Source organism: Elgaria multicarinata, chromosome 3, assembly GCF_023053635.1.
Source record: "Elgaria multicarinata webbii isolate HBS135686 ecotype San Diego chromosome 3, rElgMul1.1.pri, whole genome shotgun sequence".
Classification (NCBI taxonomy): domain Eukaryota; kingdom Metazoa; phylum Chordata; class Lepidosauria; order Squamata; family Anguidae; genus Elgaria; species Elgaria multicarinata.
This window is the reverse complement of record NC_086173.1, coordinates 174,888,565-174,909,988: the sequence shown is the minus strand read 5'-3', so window position 1 is coordinate 174,909,988 and position 21,424 is coordinate 174,888,565. Positions and strand designations below refer to the sequence as shown.

Here is a 21,424-nt window from a genome sequence, read left to right as displayed (position 1 = left end):
TTTGGGAGTGGCATTTGGCTTCCTTTTCTGCTCTCTTCTGGCTGAAAGATGGAACGGGTACATTTGGTTCTTCCCCCTCTTGGTTATCTAGATTGGCAGGACTCCCTGCTGACCTAGATGCTGACACACTTGTGCTCGGCTCCTCCTCCTCTTGGCTCCCTAGGTTGGCAGGACCCCCTGTTGGCACAGGTTCCACCCCTCTTGAGCTGGACTCTTCAGCAATGGGTCTGGGTTCCTCCATGTCCTCATCCCCTGACTCCATACCTACACAGGGTATGACACTACTCCCCCCTCCATCATCCCCTCCCCCTGGACCAGGAGGGCCCAGCTTCATGGGGTAATGACGGTGAAAGTCCTGGACCAGAACAGGAGCATGGATATCTGTAGCGTATTCCCAGGAGCGCTCCTCTGGGCCATATCCCACCCAATCGATCAAGTACTAGAGCCGGCCCAGATATCACTGAGAATCCAATACTTACGCCACCTCAAACTCCTCCTCCCCATCCACTAGCACCGGGGTAGGAGGGGAAGCAGCACCGGTGTCAGGTCGAACTCCTGTAGCTGGAACCAACAAGGAGTGATGAAACACTGGGTGGATCCGTAAGGTCCTAGGAAGTTGCAGCCGGAAGACGACAGGATTGACTCGTGCAGTGACCAAATAGGGCCCAAGAAATTGGGCGTCCAGTTTCTGATGGGGACGGCGGAGAGGAAGATGACAGGTGGATAAGCACACCCGATCCCCTACTTTCAAGGGAGGCCCCTCCTGACGCTTATGATCAGCCCCACATTTGTAAGCCTCCTTTGCCACGTCCAATTGCTCTGTAACAGGGAGCAGGCGGCCTGCAATTCCCACAGCCACTGGTCTGCTGCAGGGACTGCAGAGGAGGGAATGACATCTGGGAACCAACAGGGATGATACCCACCAGTCACGAAAAAAGGGGTCTGTTGGGTAGAGACATGCACAGAATTATTGTAGGCGAACTCCGCCAAGGGGAGCAACTCCGACCAATCATCTTGCTGATAGTTGGTGTAGCACCGCAGGTACTGCTCCAATGTACCATTGGTGTGTTCAGTCTGGCCATCCGTTTGCGGATGATAAGCAGATGACATGTGGGCGGTAATGTCCAATAGTTGGAGTAGACTCCTCCAGAACCGTGCCGTGAACTGAGACCCTCCATCGGAGACAATACCTTCTGGAAGGCCATGACACCGAAAAACATGGTGGACAAACAACTGTGCCGTTTCCTTGGCCGTGGGAATCCCAGAGCAAGGAACAAAATGGGCCATCTTTGAAAACAGATCAACCACCATGAAAATGGTGGTATGGCCAGTGGAGAGGGGGATGTCCATAATGAAGTCCATGGAAATGACCTTCCAGGGCCCAGAAGGGGTAGCCAAGGGATGCAACAACCCTGCAGGCCTCCCCCGGAGGTCCTTCGCTCGACGGCACACCGGGCAGCTCTGAACATAACGGGCCATGTCAGCGTGAACATGAGGCCACCAGAACTCCTGAGTGAGAAGGTGAAGGGTTTTCCACAGTCCAAAGTGTCCTGCTGGCTTAGAATCATGTCACAAACATAACATCTTCTCCCTACAAGGACCTACTGGCACATAGAGCCAGACTCGGTGGTCCAGGAGACCCTCACACATGGAGAAAGGGGTGGGCCCCCTTCCCCTGCATGAACTGTAACCAAGGAGTCCCGGCCCTGGAGGTCTCGAATTTGGTCTATCAAGGCGGGGGTTACCGGAGCAGCCACAAAATGCTCTGGACGGAGGATAGCCGACCGCATTTCCATCTCTGGCTCTGTAGCATACTCCGGCTTCATCTGCCTGTCGGTTTTGGGCATGCAGTATATACATCACCCTGAAGTTGAACCGGACAAAATACAAGGACCATCGCTTCTGCTGCTGTGTCAGCTTCTGAGCAGTTTGCAGGTACTCCAGGTTACGGTGGTCTGTGCGCACCTCAACTGGATTTTATTTATTTATTTATTTATTACATTTCTATGCGCTGCTCCTTCCAGTAAATGCCACCAGACCTTGAAAGCTGCCTTGATGGCCAGAAGCTCCTTTTCCCAAATCGTGTAGTTCCGTTCTAGGGGAGTGAGCTGTCTAGAGTAGAAGGCACAAGGTAACATATGGGACTCAGCATTGGCCGGCTGGAGCAACACTGCTCCAACAGTGACATCGGATGAGTCCATCTCGACCATGAATGGCGTACGAAGATTGGGATGCTGTAGGATCGGGGCTGACGTAAACCGATCTTTTAACTCCTCAAATGCCTGATGGGTAGCTGGTGCCCAATGGAACAGGGCCTTTCCACGTAACAACTGGGTGATGGGCTCTGTCAGGGTCGTGAACTCTGGTATGAATCGCCGATAAAAATTTGCGAAGCCCAGGAACCTTTGAACCTCCTTCCGGTTCCAAGGAGGTTGCCAGGTAAGCACAGCCTCCACCTTTGAGCGGTCCATTTCCACACCCTTGGCCAAGATCCGGTAGCCCAAGAAGTCTACCACTGTCAAATTAAAGGCGCATTTCTCCAATTTGGCATATAGGTGGTGCTCTCAGAGTCTCTGAAGTACCGCCCCCATACATGAGCGTCATGGGCAGTCTGAGTGGGGGAGTAGATGAGGAAATCGTCCAAATAGATGATAACAAACAGGTCCAAATAATCCCTGAAAACGTCGTTCACAAAATGTTGGAACACAGCTGGGGCATTGCATAGCCCAAATGGCATGACTGTGTATTCATACTGCCCATACTGTGGAAGGCAGTCTTCCACTCATCCCCGGCCTGGATTCTAACCAGATTGTATGCTCCCCAGAGGTCAAGTTTAGTAAAGACCTTGGCATGACGGAGACGTTCCAATCGTTCGGGGATCAGGGGTACAGGGTACCGGTTGCGGACCATGATCCGGTTTAGGGCCCTATAAGCATTACATAAGCGTAATTCGCCACAATATTTGCGGACGAAGAGGACGGGAGCACCCGCAGGGGATTTAGATGGCCTAATAAAGCCCTTCCACAGATTCGTTTCTAAAAAGTCCCGTAAGGCTGCTAATTCGGGTTCGGATAACGAGTACAGGTGCCCCGCCGGTATAGGTATAGGGCCCCCGGGTACCAACTCGATGGCACAGTTATAAACTCTATGTGGGAGTAGTCTCTCCGATTCTTTTTTGTTGAACACTTCTGCAAAATCACTGTATTTAGACGGTAGGGCTGCCGAGAATTCTGTGGAGTTTGTCACCGGGGCTGCATGGATCCGCTCCGGCCAGCAGTGTTCTTGGCAGTACTCCGAAGCAAACAGCACTTCCTGATGCATCCATGAAATGTGTGGGTCATGCTGGGTCAGCCAGGGCATTCCTAGGACCAGTGGAAAATGCAGTACAGCGGCCACGTAAAACTGGGTTAGCTTTATATGGCCTTGGATCAGCACCATTGTTTGATGTGTCACTGGGCCAGATCTCAGGAGACGACCATCAATAGTCTCCACTGGCCGAGTTTCTGTCAATAGCTGCAGAGGAATCTGGTGCTGGGTAGCAAACCCCAGGTCCATGAAGTTGCTAGAAGCCCCGGAATCTATCATGGCTCCCACCGGCAGCATCTGGCTGCTATTCATTGATGGTGCTATATAAATAAATAATAATAATAATAATAATAATAATGGTGACCATCACCAACAAAAGGTCCTTTCTTGGTTCTGAGTTGGGTATGGATAGGTTTGTCCCATACTCTCCCAGGCTACTGAACCCCTCTAAGCCTGGGAGGACCCGTTTCCTGGCAAGGGGATCCCCTGCCTCTTGACTGGGCAGCTGTGAGTAAAGTGCACACCTTATCCAAAATAAAGGCAAAGGCTAGCTGCTCTCCTGCGCTCCTTTTCTGCAACTGAGAGGCGTGGGTGGGCGCTTCCTAGCTGCATGGGTTCCTCTGAAGGGCTAAACGAGAGAAACGCCGAGGTGACTGAAAGTGTTGCAGGAACAAGTCCATAACTCCGAGGCGTACTCCCTTGCCGAGCCTGTTTGCCACTGTCAGCTGGCCATCTATCATGGTAGCTTGTTCAATCAGCAAGGAGAGAGTCTCAGAAAGTCCATAGTGGAATTGTGACTGTAGAGCGCTATCATTCCAGGTCAAATCTTGGGCTATGAGCCGAAAAGTCGTGGTGTAATCGGCCACAGTCCCCTTCCCCTGCCGTAGAGTTTGAATGCGGTGTTCTGCAGTCTTGGCTTTGACAGAATCTCCCCAGGTTGCTGTCATCTCTTTTACAAAATTGTCCAGGTTATTTAGGAGAGGGCTATCCTGAGTCAGATAAGGAGTAGCCCATTTATTAGCAGGTCCCGAAAGCAGGCTCACAATGAAAGCAACCTTCTGGGCATCAGTGGGAAAGTCCTCAGGCCTGATTTTGAAGTGCAATTTACAGCTTGACAAAAAGCTTTCCAACATGTCTCTATCCCTAGCAAATTTTTCTGGCAAGGAAACAAAACATTTGCTTCGACGGGGCTGTGGAGGTGCAGCTGCTTGATGAAGTTGCACTTGTAAAGCTGCCACCGCTTGCGTTAACTGTGCAACTTGAGTTTCAAGCTTCTGGTTTCTCTGCAATAACTCTTCCATGTTTTCTTGTCGGCTGAAGGGGTCAGAGGTTAATCTGTCTGGAAAAGCTGCCAAAGGCCGACAATAAACAACCAACTAAGGAGCTGACAGAGATAAGAACAGTGTCTGGGTAATCTGCCAACTTTATAGCAACAACCAAGAAATTAGGGCTAAGCAGATACACTCAAAGGTTACAGGCAGAATTCAGTCTCTTTGAAAACAGCCAGATGCAGGCAAGGAGGCACACAAAGAATAGTCCAGGTCACAGAGCTAATAGTCAAGGCTTACAGCAGGCAGGGTGGTCTAGAACAAGTCCGTGGTCAAAGAGGATTAGCAGGCAACATGGTCAGGAACAAGTCAAACAGGATTCTAGGCAACAAGGCTGAGAAGTCACAGGCAACAAACACCAGAGTTTTCGCCAGGGTAATCAGTTAACCTCTGACAAACTCTCCCCAGTTCCCTGAGGAATATATATACAAGTCACTGCTGCCCCCAGGTGCTCCTTGATAGCTTGGCATCTCAGATAAAGCCTCTGGGAGTGGTGTCTGGCTTCCTTTTCTGCTCTCTGCTGACTGAAAGACAGAACGGGTACGTTTGGTTCTTCCCCCTCTTGATTATCTAGATTGGCAGGACTCCCTGCTGACCTAGATGCTGACACACTTGTGCTCGGCTCCTCCTCCTCTTGGCTCCCTAGGTTGGCAGGACCCCCTGCTGGCACAGGTTCCACCCCCCTTGAGCTGGACTCTTCAGCAATGGGTCTGGGTTCCTCCATGTCCTCATCCCCCGACTCCATACATACACATGGTATGACAGCTACCCTGATCTGATGGAGGTTCTTAATGTGAGCCCAAGTCTGGAGCTGGCGATTAAGAGGGGAATTGATCCAGGTGTACAAGGTTATAATACCAGGACGCAGTTGGAGGGGGAGGGCAGTGAGTAAGGGGAGAATTGATCCAGGTGTGGAAGATGATGCCTGGTGTAGCCAAAGTAGGCAGGGAGATGTTCTTCTCCATCTCTCACAATACCATTACCCAAAGGGGGAGGAGTCATCCCACAAAGCTGAATGGTGGGGGAGTCTGGACAGATGAAAGGAAGCCAGGTGAACGGTACATAGTAAAAGGAGAAGGTGTGTTGAGCCAGAGCAGATGTCAAACAGCCACTCTCTCTTTGCCACGCTTACAAGATTGAGAGGGAACAGCAGGATTTATGGGGGCTCCTCTCCCCAGGTCTCCCATCTCTCAGGATGATGCCCCTCCCTGCCCCATCAGCCTTGAATCCAGATTTATTTTGCCTGAGGACTAGTGTCACCTGCAGTTACCACCGGTGAAGTTCCCTGTGAGCTCTGGAAAGCGCCTCAGCTCCCGGGTCCTGATTGGGGCTGGCAGGAGATGCTGCAGCTAGAGTAGGGGGAGAACTGGGCAGCTCCCCGCCCCCAGCTCCCAGTCATGGATCTTGGGAGTTGCTGCTTTTAAAACTGTGGCTGGTTTGTTTGTTAGGTTGTAAGTTATTTGCATCTTATTTTGGACTACGCTGATGTGTATAAGCCGCCCTGTGAACTTTTGTAGAAAGATGGAGCCTAAATCTAATATTAGAATCATAGAATTGTAAAATAGTAGAGTTGGAAAAGGCCTCTAAGGCCATCTAGTCCAGTGGTTCCCAAACTTTTTCAGGTCACCGCCCCCTTGGTTCCACAAACTCATGCCCAGCGCCCCCCTACCCTACACTATAAAAATCATTATTCAGAATAGCGGTTTTCAACAACCCACCAAGGAAGATAATAACAATAAAATTCAAAACAGTAACAATTAATTGAACACTTTATTCAAAATCCAATTGGTGTGTCCTGCCATGCTGGCTGCAAACAGAGGCGTTCGCTCTCTTTTCCCTCCCTCCCTCAGCAAGCCTGGGGCAGGTGCTTCCCATTTAGAGGGGTCTCTAGGAGTTGAAGGACTTTTTTCTGTCTAAACATGCATAAAATTGTGCCTTTATATTTTATTTATTTATTTTATTTAAGTATTTTTATGCCGCCATTCAGCCAAAAAAGGCTCTCACGGCGGCTTACAAAAGTATTTCTTGACAGTCCCTGCCCACAGGCTTACAATCTAAAAGACATGACACAAAAGGAAAGGGGATTGGGAGGGAGGAGGAGGAGGGGGAAAAGGAAAGCAAACTCAGGCACTACAATCTTAGTTGGAAAGTTCAGCAGTTACACTTGGTAGCAGGAGGGAGGGGGCTCTCAGCTGGAGCTGGACCCAGGCACGGTGGAGAGGTGCCTGGCTGCTGCTTCCTCCCTCACTGGTGGCCTCTCCAGAGACAGTTGGTAGCAGGAGGGAGGGGGCTCTCAGCTGGAGCTGGACCCAGGCACGGTGGAGAGGTGCCTGGCTGCTGCTTCCTCCCTCACTGGTGGCCTCTCCAGAGACAGTTGGTAGCAGGAGGGAGGGGGCTCTCAGCTGGAGCTGGACCCAGGCACGGTGGAGAGGTGCCTGGCTGCTGCTTCCTCCCTCACTAGTGGCCTCTCCAGAGACAGTTGGTAGCAGGAGGGAGGGGGCTCTCAGCTGGAGCTGGACCCAGGCATGGTGGAGAGGTGCCTGGCTGCTGCTTCCTCCCTCTCTGGTGGCCTCTGCAGTTACAGTTGGTAGCAGGAGGGAGGGGGCTCTCAGCTGGAGCTGGACCCAGGCACAGTGGAGAGGTGCCTGGCTGCTGCTTCCTCCCTCACTAGTGGCCTCTCCAGAGACAGTTGGTAGCAGGAGGGAGGGGGCTCTCAGCTGGAGCTGGACCCAGGCACGGTGGAGAGGTGCCTGGCTGCTGCTTCCTCCCTCACTAGTGGCCTCTCCAGAGACAGTTGGTAGCAGGAGGGAGGGGGCTCTCAGCTGGAGCTGGACCCAGGCATGGTGGAGAGGTGCCTGGCTGCTGCTTCCTCCCTCTCTGGTGGCCTCTGCAGTTACAGTTGGTAGCAGGAGGGAGGGGGCTCTCAGCTGGAGCTGGACCCAGGCACAGTGGAGAGGTGCCTGGCTGCTGCTTCCTCCCTCACTAGTGGCCTCTCCAGAGACAGTTGGTAGCAGGAGGGAGGGGGCTCTCAGCTGGAGCTGGACCCAGGCATGGTGGAGAGGTGCCTGGCTGCTGCTTCCTCCCTCACTAGTGGCCTCTCCAGAGACAGTTGGTAGCAGGAGGGAGGGGGCTCTCAGCTGGAGCTGGACCCAGGCATGGTGGAGAGGTGCCTGGCTGCTGCTTCCTCCCTCTCTGGTGGCCTCTGCAGTTACAGTTGGTAGCAGGAGGGAGGGGGCTCTCAGCTGGAGCTGGACCCAGGCACAGTGGAGAGGTGCCTGGCTGCTGCTTCCTCCCTCACTAGTGGCCTCTCCAGAGACAGTTGGTAGCAGGAGGGAGGGGGCTCTCAGCTGGAGCTGGACCCAGGCATGGTGGAGAGGTGCCTGGCTGCTGCTTCCTCCCTCACTAGTGGCCTCTCCAGAGACAGTTGGTAGCAGGAGGGAGGGGGCTCTCAGCTGGAGCTGGACCCAGGCATGGTGGAGAGGTGCCTGGCTGCTGCTTCCTCCCTCTCTGGTGGCCTCTGCAGTTACAGTTGGTAGCAGGAGGGAGGGGGCTCTCAGCTGGAGCTGGACCCAGGCACAGTGGAGAGGTGCCTGGCTGCTGCTTCCTCCCTCACTAGTGGCCTCTCCAGAGACAGTTGGTAGCAGGAGGGAGGGGGCTCTCAGCTGGAGCTGGACCCAGGCATGGTGGAGAGGTGCCTGGCTGCTGCTTCCTCCCTCACTGGTGGCCTCTCCAGAGACAGTTGGTAGCAGGAGGGAGGGGGCTCTCAGCTGGAGCTGGACCCAGGCATGGTGTAGAGGTGCCTGGCTGCTGCTTCCTCCCTCACTAGTGGCCTCTCCAGAGACAGTTGGTAGCAGGAGGGAGGGGGCTCTCAGCTGGAGCTGGACCCAGGCATGGTGGAGAGGTGCCTGGCTGCTGCTTCCTCCCTCACTGGTGGCCTCTATTCATACACTAGCATGAATACAGGAATCAAATAGGATTTCCTTCTTCAGTGGAACACACTTACTTAGGAGTAAGCACCATTTTGTTATAGGAAAGGATAATGTATTTTAATTAAAAATTTAAAATAATTATCTGCCACCTGGTACAGAGTTTTCCTATGGAAAATCTGGCTGGGACTGAAGTAGAGGGGCACTAATTTTACTGTACTTATTGTCTTTAAATATGGTTAAATATCCCACAGTAACCTTGCTATTCTATTTCTATAATTCATTTTCTCCTGTCTTTTCTTCATCCTCTCTTCATTTTCAGGCTGAATTCTATGCACATTTACCTCAGAGTAAGTTCTATTGATCTCAGTAGGGCTTACTTCTGAGTAGACATACTTAGGATTGTGTTGCAGCTCTGTTTTTATGGTGACACAAGATACACACATACCATGTTTACCAAAAGAACGCTTGAAAAAAGGGGGTTGGACACCCTGAAATAAGCAAGGGCAGATAGGAATTGTTTCAGCAAGCGTTCTGGAAGAAGGCGCTGCTGAATCTTCTTTAGCCAGGAAGGACCTGGGGAATTGCAATTCTCTCCCCCTCCCCCTTTTCTCTCCCAATCCTGTTGTAGTCCAGAATTTTTGAGGGGTGGGAGCACACACAGAGACACACAGCTTCTCTCTCTCTCTCTCTCTCTCTCTCTCTCTCTCTCTCTCTCTCTCTCTCTCTCTCTCTCTCTCTCTCTCTCTCTCTCTCTCTCTCTCTCTCTCTCTCTCTCCAAACCCCCCTCCCCCCAAGCCTCACAATAGCTGCTGGGCTGATTAGGACAGGAGGGCAGCAGCTCAGAGGGGAGATGGCCCCAATCTGCAACTCCTGACAGGGGAAGGGAGCCTGGTGATCCCTTGCAGCAGCACAAGCAGTCCTGCTCCCCACCCAGCCTGCCGGCTGACTGCTGTTCTTCGCAGCTGCTCTGCCGCCCGTCATCCTCCACATGCTCCTTCCTCTCCGCCACATGGCTGCTGCTCCCGCCTTGTGCAGCAACTATCGCGAGAGGTCTGCCGGGGCAGCTTGGAGGAGGGAGCAGCTCTGGCCGAGGGAGCGAGCGAGCAGGCGGCGGTGGCTCCAGCAGGGAAGAAGCCCTGGGCCCTCCTAGGCAGGAGAAGAGTGGGCAGAGCAGCTGAATTCGCTGCTGTTTCCTGCTCTGCTGCGTCCTGTGGGTGCTTCCCCCACCCCCTACTTTTGGTGGGGCCGCTGTGGGCTTGAGATAGGAGGAGAGAGTGGCTGCATGAGTGAGAAAGTCCTTCCTGAGTAGGAGTGGTGTGGGGAGAGCAGTTGAATTTGCCACTCTTTCCTGCTCAGTCCCTGGGTTTTAGGACTTTCCAGAGAGACCACCTCGAGCGCCCCCCTGCTGCCCCTTTACCTGTTAGCACCCCCTGCCAGTGCCCCCCTGCCGTCCCTTTGCCTCTTAACGCCCCCCTATGCAATCCCACCGCCCCCAAGGGGGCAATACCGCCCACTTTGGGAACCACTGATCTAGTCCAACCCCCTGGTCAATGCAGGAATCCACCCTAAGGCATCCCTGAATGATGGTTGTCCAGCTGCCTCTTAAACTACTATTAGGACTAATAGTGTAGATCGCATTGTGAAACTAAGGAGTCCGCTACCACAGGACAGGGTGATGGCCCTGAACATGGAGGACTTTAGAAGGGGATTAGACATGGCCATCAGTGGCAAGTAGTCTGGATGGCTCTATGCCATCTCCAGGATCACAGGCAATATGTGGGACTCGATGGCCTTGCAGGTTCCTTCCAACTCTGCTATTCTATGATTCTGTGTCTCTGGCTGAGGCTTTTCTGGAGCAATCCCCCTGCCCCTTTTATAGAATTTTACTGGGTCTCAGATGAGAACGACCTCTGTTTGCAGCCCCCTCCCATGTTCACCCACCTCTCCTTCCTTCCTTCCTTCCTTCCTTCCCTTGTGAAGAGGGTAACGCCAGGAGCTGTCCATGTGGAAGCCCCCTCTGAACACCAGTTACTGAGGGACAAGGGCTGTTGTGCTTCTTGGCTTCCCATTGGGGCATCTGGTTGGACACTCTGGGAACAGAAGGATGGACTAGGGAGTCCCTTGGCCTGATCCAGCTTGTGAAAGGAGCCCACGTCTGCTTGTGATTCATGGCTTCGCTTCCATTATATCCTTCAGGTGGGGGCTTTGGGTTCCCAACAGGCCCCATCTTCTGCTCCAGGGATGGACCTCCCCTTTACAGTTCAGAGCACCAGTTTGCAAGTGGGAATTCATAAAGTATCCTGGGAATTATGATTCCCCCCTCCTCTCCCCTGGGGGGCAGGGGGTTTTACAGGAAGCGACCTTTCAGGACTCACAGCCTGTCTGTGATCTCTGGAGTTTGAGGAGAGGTCAGCAGTGGGGGCTGGAAAAGACCCTCCCTGGGTGTAACACATGAAACGGATCCTCCCTTGGACACCTGGAGGCTGAGAGGCCAAACCTGGCCCTGATCCTTCTGCTCACGTGGGGCTCCTGGTCTCTCTCCTCCCACAGAGCCACGGAAGTCGGACTCTGCCAGGAGCAAAGTGTGGACGGGAGCCGTGGGGGCCATGTTGGGCGTGGTCTTTGTGACGGTGGGACTCTCCCTCTACCGGAAGAAGAAGAAAGGTAATGGGGTGTCTGTGTGTCCGTGTGTCCCTGACCCTGTTCAGACGACAGACTAAGCCACGGAAGTTAAGCATTTTGAGCTAGACATCATTGCTTCGCGTGTCGTCTGAACCATTCCTGACCATGGCGGCCACGTAATTACGGTTTAAACACTTTATACTGTTAGTTTTACCCTACCCTGTGCCTGTTGGCATTCTCTTCCCCTCCTTATTGTTTTACTATGATTTTATTAGATTGTAAGCCTATGCGGCAGAGTCTTGCTATTTACTGTTTTACTCTGTACAGCACCATGTACATTGATGGTGCTATATAAATAAATAAATAAATAAATAAATAAATAAATAATAATAATCCACTCACCTTTTGCTGAAGGAGGGTTAGCGGAGTAACCAGGGCTCCGTGTGTCGTCTGAACACGCCCAGTAAGGTGTTACTGGTTCCCGAAAGTGTTGTCTGAACAGGGTCTAGGTGTGTGAAAGAAATCCCCCCTCTCCTCTTCGTCTCCCAGCTTCTGCTACCACAGGACCCCCCTGGATAAGATCCTTCTAAAAGATTGGGGCCCTTATCCAAGGATAGTGAGCACCCTGTACCCCTCCTGGCACAGTGGATATAAGACAGAACAGTGTCTCAGGAAACCCGCAGTTCGAATTCTGCCTCTGCCATAAACTCAGCAGGTGGCCTTAGGCCAGCTGCTCACTCTCAGCCTCCATTCCCCCACCCCATCTGCAATACAGGGGATAATAACACTGGCTTACCTTACCGGGTTGTTGTTGCCAGCTTTAGATCACTTGAAAGTTTTATGAAAATGGGAAGTGGCAGGGAGGGAAGAAAGACCCCTCCCCCCTCCAAAGTAGGGTGACCATATGAAAAGGAGGACAGGGCTCCTGAACCTTTAACAGTTGTATTGAAAAGGGAATTTCAGCAGTTGTCATCTGTATATATGGAGAACCTGGGGAAATTTCCTCTTCATTACAATGCTTAAAGCTGCAGGTGCCCTGCCCTCTTTTAAATCTGGTCACTCTAGCATAGCTCCTGCAGCTTTAACTGTGGTGATGAAAAAAGAATTTCACCAGGTTCTCCATATATACAAATGACACCTGCTAAAATTCCCTTTTCTATGCAACTGTTAAAGATACAGGAGCCCTGTCCTCCTTTTCATATGGTCACCCTACTCCAAAGAGAGGTCAGTCCTAGATTTAAGTTGGGCAAAGAAAAGAGTTATGGGAGGTTTGTGCTTTATAAGGCAGTTCAGGGCCTGGGAGGGGGTGCATCTTGGCCCTCCCAGTAAACAACACGACCCCTCCATGGACGTAACTGTGTCTCCATCTCTCTCTCTCTCTCTCTCTCTTTCTCTCTTTAGCAGCACCCATCCAACCACCTGCAGGTAAGGCCTCTCCACACACCTCCTCCTCCCCCCCCCAATTCCTGGTGTTGGTTTTTCTCCTGCCTTTCCAAAACCAGTCACCCAAAGCAGCTGACGGATATTTCAAAATGACCCCGCAAAGCCCACGTCCAGAGTGCAGCTCCTCTGCGGCATCCGGGAGCAGCAGCCCTGTGGGTCTCTTGCTGGGGAAACCACCCAGCGTCTTGTGGCACCTTGAAGACTTGCAGATTTGTTTTGGCAGAACCTTGTATGGGCAGAAACCTCTTCCTCAGATGCGCTTTGCTTGTTTATTAGTACTTATATACTGCTTAATACACTAAAACCTGTAAGTGGTTAACTATAACACTATTAACATCACAGCTTCCTCCTTTCCCCTTTCAGTAGGGGAACATCCTCCTTTCCCCTTTCAGTAGGGGTTCCGCAAGGCTCGGTGCTTGGCCCGTTGTTGTTTTCCTTATACATGTTGCCCTTGGGCAAGCTTATTCAATCTCATGGTCTCCTATATCATCTGTATGCCGATGATACACAACTATATCTGTCATCTCCGGAACTTTCTCCTGATGTTCACGATCGTATCTCGGCATGTCTTTCAGATATCTCAGCTTGGCTGCTTCATCGTCACTTGAAGCTTAACATGGCAAAGACTGAATTGCTTGTTTTTCCTCCTAAACCTTCTCCTCATCTCTCATTCTCTCTTACTGTCAATGATGTTACGCTTACTCCGGTCAAGGAAGCTCGTAGCCTTGGCTTTATCTTCAACTCCTCGCTCTCCTTTATTCCTCATATTGAGGCAGTAGCTAAATCTTGTCGATTTTTCCTGTATAATATTGCCAGGATTCGATCATTTTTGTCTGTCTCTTCTGCCAAGACGCTTGTTCATGCACTGGTTATTTCACGGTTGGACTACTGCAACCTTCTTCTCTCTGGCCTTCCTTCTTCTCACATCAGCCCGTTGGTTTCTGTTCACCACTCTGCCGCAAAGATCATCTTCTTAGCACGCCGCTCCGACCATGTTACTCCGCTTCTGAAATCTCTTCATTGGCTTCCAATTCACTTCAGAATCCAATATAAACTTCTCCTGTTAACCTTCAAAGCTTTTCACGGTCTAGCTCCTTCCTATCTCTCCTCTCTCATCTCACACTATTGCCCCGCTCGTGCTCTTCGCTCCTCTGATGCCATGTTTCTCGCCTGCCCAAGGGCCTCTACTTCCCTTGCTCGGCTCCGTCCATTTTCGTCTGCTGCCCCTTACGCCTGGAACGCTCTTCCAGAACATTTGAGAACTACAAGTTCAACCACAGCTTTTAAAGCTCAACCAAAAACTTTTCTTTTTCTTAAAGCTTTTAAAACTTGATGTTGTGCAGACTTCTACTGTTACTTTCTACTGTTAGTTTTTCCCTACCCTGTGCCTGCTTACCCTTCCCTGTACCTGTTTGCATTCTCTTCCCCTCCTTATTGTTTTACTATGATTTTATTAGATTGTAAGCCTATGCGGCAGGGTCTTGCTATTTACTGTTTTACTCTGTACAGCACCATGTACATTGATGGTGCTATATAAATAAATAATAATAATAATAATAATAGCTTAAAGTACACTACTAAAAGCAGTTACTACAACAGTAGTAACAGCAATAGAAATGACAGTGAAATGGGGCATTGTCAGGATTAATTACACTTCTGACAGGTCAGGTTAATTGCAAGCCAAATTGACAGATGTATAAGGATGCAGAAGGGGGGGGAGTCAGTCAGAGGGGCCCAAAGGCACTGAAATTCAAGAGGGTCTTTGAGGATAACACTCTTGTATCCGAAGGAAGCACAGTGAGACTCCACAAGCACAAGACGTTGGGGCAACGCAGCCTTCCTGGTTTGGCCATGTGAATCAAACACTTCCAAAGGGGGGGGGGAGATACATCCTTGGTCTCAATTCAGCCCTCAAACAACACAATCAAACTTGAGAACCTGGTAAAATTCCCTCTTCATCACAGCAGTTAAAACTGCAGGAGCTAGAGTGACCAGATTTAAAAGAGGGCAGGGTACCTGCAACTATAACTGTTGTGATGAAGAGGAAAATTCACCAGGTTCTCCCTATATACAAATGACACCTGCTGAAATTCCCTTTTCAATACAACTCTTAAAGATACAGAGTCGCGCTAGAGTGGTTTTGTGAGGAGGTTTTGCTTCGCTTTCTGCTGACCACAGGTGCTTGGATCGTGGCCAGTTTCTCTGTTTCATTTCCACGAACGCTGAGCCTGGCTTGTCGCGTGGGGAAGCGAAACCCGAGCGCCTCTGCAGCGTCTTGTCCACTGCCAGGAGCGTCTCTGGGCAAAGAAGGACGTTGCTGGGGGCCCAGAGGTGCAGCTTCCGTCACCGGAGAGCTAGAAATAAGGGGTGGGGTGGCGGTGCCTTGACCCAGGGCCCCGTGTGTGTTCGTCTTCCCTCCCCTTCTGTGTAGCTGAGAAGAGTTCCAGAGTGGTGGAATCTCAGGCTCTGACTCTGGAGAGCCACCCCTGCCTCCCTTAATTCCCTGCCTTTCGCTTCACAGTCTCAGGCAGGCAGCATCTGCACACGCACCAGAATGAAGTGGTAGAGTAGCACTTAACCCCTGCAATTTGAAATCCAGCACAACAGGGAGAAAATTTGTAGCTCAAGGACTGTTGCATCAGGACCTAAGAGGAGCCCTTCTGGATCAGACCACGAGGCCTGTCTGGGCTATTTATCTTTCAGATAAAGTCTGGAAAATAAAGGTTAATTGTGGCATTATACACATTTAATGGTTGAATGCGGCCCCAAAGAGAGAAACAATTATTTATCTTCTATTACAAAAATACAAATATTTCATAAATGCGTGACAACGACAAAATTCAATCGGAACTTCTAAAAAGAAGTGAAACCAAAACAGTTGCTCTGAATAGCAGCCACAAAACATCCCTTTTCCATGAGAACATGAGAAGAGCTGTGTGCTTGATCAGTCCAAAGGACCACCCAGGTTGCCTGGCCCATGGCTGCTTGGCCACTGTGTGATCAGAGCACTGGATGAGATGGACCCCTGGTCTGATCCAGCCTCAGGGCTCTTCTGATGTTCTTAGCACCAACTGCTTTGGGAATCAACCCCCAAGACGCGTGACATGAGACATGGGATTATCTCCTGCTAAACACCCCCCTCCCAAGCCCTCCTGGCACCTGGCCCAAAACGCTGCTGTGCTGATTTGTACAGGGCTGTACCACAATATACGTCGGAGTTTGCCTCTGCCGCTAAAGTCCTCCTGTTGTGTCGATCCTTCAGAGCAGCTCATACGGTCAAGGCTTGGTGAATAGAGTTAGCGGCATCGGTCTTTCATTCCAGCTGGGGTTCAGTCCTTGCAAGGGCCTGCGATGTTCTCGGCCAGAAGCCAGCTTCACGGTCTGGACTCAGTGCCTGGAAGTGGGTGTCTTTCCACCTGCAGGCCGGCCATGAAGCCTCAGCCCCCTCCCTCACGAGGATTTTGATACTGCGTTTTTATACTATTGTTTGTTTTACACTTTGAATTGTCCTCCTGGTTTTAATCTTTGTGACCCGCCCAGAGAGCTTTGGCTATTGGGTGATGTAGAAATGCAATAAATAAATAAATAAATAGTGGTGGCCATCCCTACATTATAGTAGCCAATTCCATTGTTTCACTGGATGCTGGTGTGTGTCTGTCCTGAATCCCCCCCCCCCCCGCCTTCAGCTTCCTGGGAACGACCCCATTGGGTCCCAGGATGATGAAGGGAGGGGCCTGAGCTCTGTGGCAAGAGCACCTGCATCTCCACGTGGGGCTGGGCGAAACACCTGCCCCAAACCCTGGAGAGCCCCTGGCCGTCCATGGAGACAGTCCTGCACGAAATGAACCAGAGGCGTCATTGGGGGGACAGGCAGTCCAGGTGGGCCTCCTTGGCCACCATTCAATTCCGTGGAGTGTCTGGGCCACGTCGCCTTCTGGCAGCCACCCTCTGCGCTGGGTCCCCATCCGGCTGCTTGTGATGCCTGGTTCCTGTCTTGCTCCCCTGGGAAACGGTGTCAGGGCGGAATCTGAGCCAAAGCCTGGAAAGATTTTTTGCATAGGAGTATCCACCTCTGTTTCAAACATGTGGTGGTGGTGGTGGTAATATAAATATGCCTCTTGAGAATGTACAGAGTGTATTTACTTCACTATGGAGTAGCCTCAGTAAACCCATGCAGAACTATGGAGGACAGGTGGAGGATTTTGACATTCCTCGGCCAGTGGGGCTGTGGAGTTGGGGATGCAGGTCAGTTGCCACCTGGCCTCATCCTACCTCGTTCCACCCCACCGCCACCCCTGTCTGCCCGCTGGGTCTGTGCCAGGGGTTTGCAAGCTGTCACCAGACGCAGCGTTGGTTGGGTGTTAGTCTGGGTTTGCCTTTTGCAGGGACTTCCCCTGAGTCGAGACTTGAGCTGAGCCAATCACAGGCCCCAGGACTGCCCTGGTCATCTATTATTATTATTATTTATTTATATAGCACCATCAATGTACATGGTGCTGTACAGATTACACAGTAAATAGTTGCTGGGCAGGGAAGACATGGCTGTTGCAAAACCCTCTCTTGAGCCGTGTCTTTACAGGCTTCTCTGAGCATCTCACATTCTTGCAGGCCTGGAGGGACTTGCTGTGGAGGAGGGGAGGGGAGATTAAAACAACAACAACAACAAATTGACAAAGCCCCCCCCCCTTTCTCTGGCCCAGGGCATTTCAGGGTTCCTCTGTAGGGCAGGAAACAAGCAGGAGTGAAATCTACTGGAATTCTTTGAGAGTGTCAACAAACATCTGGACAGGGGTGATCCAGTGGACATTGTATACTTGGATTTCTAAAAGGCTTTTGATGAAGTCCTTCATCAAAGACTCTTGAACAAACTTAGTAGACCTAGAATAAGAGCAGAGGTCCTCTTATGGATCAGTAATTGTTTAAAGAACAGAAAACAGAGAGTAGGAATAAATGGTCAATTCTCCCGGTGGAGGGAAATAAATAGTGGGGTCCCACATGGATTGGGATTGGGACCATAGAATCATAGATTAGTAGAGTTAGAAGGGGCCTATAAGGCCACTGAGTCTGTGAGAAATAGATAAATATGTTACTTTTTCAATATTTGCAATACTTGGTATCAGGAGGAATATAATCATATAATCATTAATGGCTAATGCATTATTAAAGATGTTATAAAGACTTCAGAATGGGGTCGGCTCAAGGCCATGTTATAGCTACTGAAGCAGGAAAGTACAGCAGGTGTGGGGGTTTTCCAGTTGAAGTTATAAGAACAACACGGAATTTGTAGTCAGACTTGTGGTTAGAAGAGTTTGATAAACGGAACAAAACTGAAACACATCTGTTAACTTTCAAAAATTATGACTTTGTGGTTAGAATAATGGGAGGGGGTATAATTAAGAGGGGTGCTTATAGGAAATTAAGGCTTAATATGGAAGCAAGTAAACAAGAGTGGGTGGACTATCAAATGAGCAAGGTAGAGAAGTAAACGGAGGAGGAGCTACTAGGCGTTCCGGGACAGGCTGTAAACCCTGGAGTACCCGACCAATGGAGAAACAGGGGAGGGACCGCTTCGGCCGGGCTTGGGGTATAAAATGGCTTTGCATCAGCTTGTGGGTGCCTACCTTGCTTAGACACCTAGACTTGCAAGTTTGTATTAATAAAACAGAGTGTTAACTTTCACCATTTTGTCCAAGAATCTTCATTTCAAATCGTGTTTCTAACAAGTCCAATCCCCTGTTCAGTGCAGGAATCCACTGTTAAGCATCCCTGACATATGGTTGTCCAGCTGCCTCTTGAAGGACTCTAGTGTGGGACAGCCCACAACCTCCCTAGGTCACTGATTCCATTGTTGTACTGCTCTAACAGTCAGGAGGTTTTTCCTGATGTCCAGCTGGAATCTGGCTTCCTTTAACTTGAGCTCGTTATTCCGTGTCCTGCACTCCGGGAGTATTGAGAAGAGATCCTGGCCCTCCTCTGTGTGACAACCTTTTAAGTATTTGAAGAGTGCTCTCATGTCTCCCCTCAATCGTCTCTTCTCCAGGCTAAACATGCCCAGTTCTTTCAGGGCCCGGTAACCCCCCCCCCCGCCCTCCTCTCCCTTACCTGCCTCCGTCCGCGGTCCGTCAGCGTCTCCAATTGAGCCCGTGGTTCCAGCAGGAAGTCTGGGCCGCACTTGCGGCCCAGACTTCCTGGTGGAACCACGGGCTCAATTGAAGACAGCGACGGACCACGGACGGAGGCAGGTAAGGCCCCCCTCCTCCTTACCGGGCTCTGCCGCCGTCGCCGCATGGGCGGCGATGGCGGCAGGGCCCAGTAAACCCCCCCCATGGGGGGGGACCGGAGCTCCGATCCGGATCCGGACCTCCGAGCGGAGCGGAGTGGGCACAGGCGGAGTGGGGGCGGGGCAGAGCGGGCCGATCCGAAAATGGCAGATCTTAAAGTGAAGCGGAGTGGGGGGTCCGTGCACACCCCTAGTCGGTAGTAGACTCCGATTATCATGTTCTTTTTATTCCTTGCCCCGTTTATTTTAATCCAGACGCTCTCGATGGGGCTCCCAGTCTGATCCACCTGTATTTCTGTGCAGGGATAGGTATTTTAAACATATAGTGCAACTCCACCTCCCTTTCTATTTCTTCTGTTCTTTTTGAACAAGTTATATCCTTCAATTGCTATATTCCAGTCATGGGAGTCATCCCACCAAGTTTCAGTTATACCTATCAAGTCGTATTTGCCTTCATGTAATAAGAGTTCAAGTTCATTCTGTTTGTTTCCCATGCTCTGGGCATTAGTATATAGACATCGAAGACCATGTGTTTTATAGTCTGGCTTTGTTCCTACATTGTTGCAGACACTATTTTGGGGCACTATTGGAGCTGTTCTCTTTACTGTGGTGCCTGGGCCTTCATCCATTGTTGCCTCGAGGTTTACGTCTCCTGCCCCCGTAAGATTCAGTTTAAACTAAGCCCTCCTGATCAAGTTCTTCATGCTGTGGCCAAACACATTCTTTCCAGCCCTTGTGAGGTGCAACCCATCCCTTGCCAGCAGTCCATGTTCCAAGTAGCGTAGCCCGTGGTCCCAGTATCCAAAACTCTCACATCGGCACCACCTTCGTAGCCAGTCGTTCATCCGGAGTATTTCCCTTTCCCTTTCTAATCCTCTTCCAAGAACCGGGAGGATGGATGAGAAAACTACCTGGGCCCCAAAGTTCTTCAGTTTCCTTTCCAGAGCTTCAAAGTCTGAAATGATTTCTTCCTCTGTCTTTTTTTGCAACCTCTCTCTTCAATTGGCACAAGCCTGGGGACCTTATGCCTGGAGACTGATGACGTTGCTGAAAGGAGAATTCTCACTGGTCCTTCTCTGTGCCAGGCCAGAGCTGTGTCTCTGGGACTTTGCAGAAATAGTGGTTCCCCACCCCCACCCCCACCCCACACACTTGTATTAACAGACCCAAAAGATTCCCTTCTGGGGCTGGAAGCAGGTTTATCTCTTCTGGCGGTTCTGGGGAAGCAGCCATGGTGTGCGTTTCTCTTCTCCCATTGCTGATGGTGTTGCTGATGGGGCCCTTTGCGGTCCTTGGAACTGGAGGAGGGAAGAAGTCCCCACCAGGTGAGGAGAAGGGAGGGGAGGGGGAGAGGGAAAGTGGGGGCTTGGAGAGAGAGAGAGAGAGAGAGAGAGAACCCTTCTGCTCCTCAGCATCCCAGTGGGGCGGCAGAGATGTATCCCCTGAGGAGACAACAGGGACCAAGACGGATCCAGGAAGCCCTCGAGGCTCAGGAAGGGAGTGAGGAAGGAGAGGGGTGTCAAAGAGAAATGGGGACCCCCTCAGGACCTCCACCCCTTCTGCTGACCCTCATGGCTTCTTCAAGGAAGGGAAGGATTGGCGCCCCCTGGAGGGCCCTTTGAAAGTTAGGGGGATGGAAGACATAGCCGTGAGGACTAGTTAGCCATGGATGGCCTCCTCCTCCAAGCATGTATCCACCCCCCTCTTAAAACCATCCAGATTGGTGGCCACCACTACATCTTGTGGAAACTCTGCGCTGTGTGAAGAAGGGTTTCCTCTGATCTGTCCTGAATCTCCCACCAATTGGCTTCATGGGGTTCTACTATTTTGGGAGAGGGAGAAAAATGCCCCCCCCCCGTCTCCACAGCCTGTGTGATCTCGTCCCCCTCCGTCCCTCACTCCCCTTTCCCCTTTCCACTGAGCTAAACAGTCTCAGACGCTCTGTCACTTTCCCCTTCGTAGGGGTGTTTCTTCCAGCCACTTGATTTTAGGGGCCCTATTCTGAACTTTTTCCAACTCTGCAGGATCCTTTTTGAGATGCGGTGAACAGAACTATCCACAGAATTCCACGTGTGGTTGTACAGTCGCTTTGTCTAAGGGGTGTGTGATCTTGGTGGTTTTATTTTCGGTTCCTTTCCTAAATTAGGGTGACCCTATGGAAAAGAGGACAGGGCCCCGTATCTTCAACAGCTGTACAGAAAAGGGAATTTCAGCAGGTGTCCTTTGTATGCATGCAGCACCCGGAGAAATTCCCTTTTCCATACGGTCACCCTAACTAGTCCTAATCCGAGTCTCCAGCCGCGACACCGCCTCGTCTCTTTCTCTGGAGGCGTCTTTGCCTGCTGAGTCTCTGGCTGAGATTCCTCCCTTGTCCCGGATCCTCTCCTGGGCTGCGCGGGGGGAGACGCTGGCTGGAGATCATCCATGGAAACGCAGCCTCTGCGGTGTGTCTGGGGCCTCAGAGAGGACTAGAGGGTTGGGGGGTCCCTGCCCCAAAGGGGGTTTCATTTAAAACT

The 21,424-nt window shown here is 51.2% G+C and overlaps 3 protein-coding genes across 6 annotated transcripts in view; 2 read left to right on the top strand and 1 right to left on the bottom strand.

The window, feature by feature from the left end:
• Positions 1-21,424, bottom strand: part of LOC134396452 (class II histocompatibility antigen, M beta 1 chain) — a 274,896-nt gene that overhangs the window by 125,936 nt on the left and 127,536 nt on the right. The window lies entirely within an intron of this gene.
• The window catches only part of LOC134396457 (rano class II histocompatibility antigen, A beta chain-like), a 128,024-nt gene that overhangs the window by 34,273 nt on the left and 72,327 nt on the right, over positions 1-21,424 (top strand). The window lies entirely within an intron of this gene.
• LOC134396461 (H-2 class II histocompatibility antigen, E-S beta chain-like) overlaps positions 1-21,424 on the top strand; it is an 88,063-nt gene that overhangs the window by 13,132 nt on the left and 53,507 nt on the right. The gene's annotated exons all lie outside the window — the stretch shown is intronic.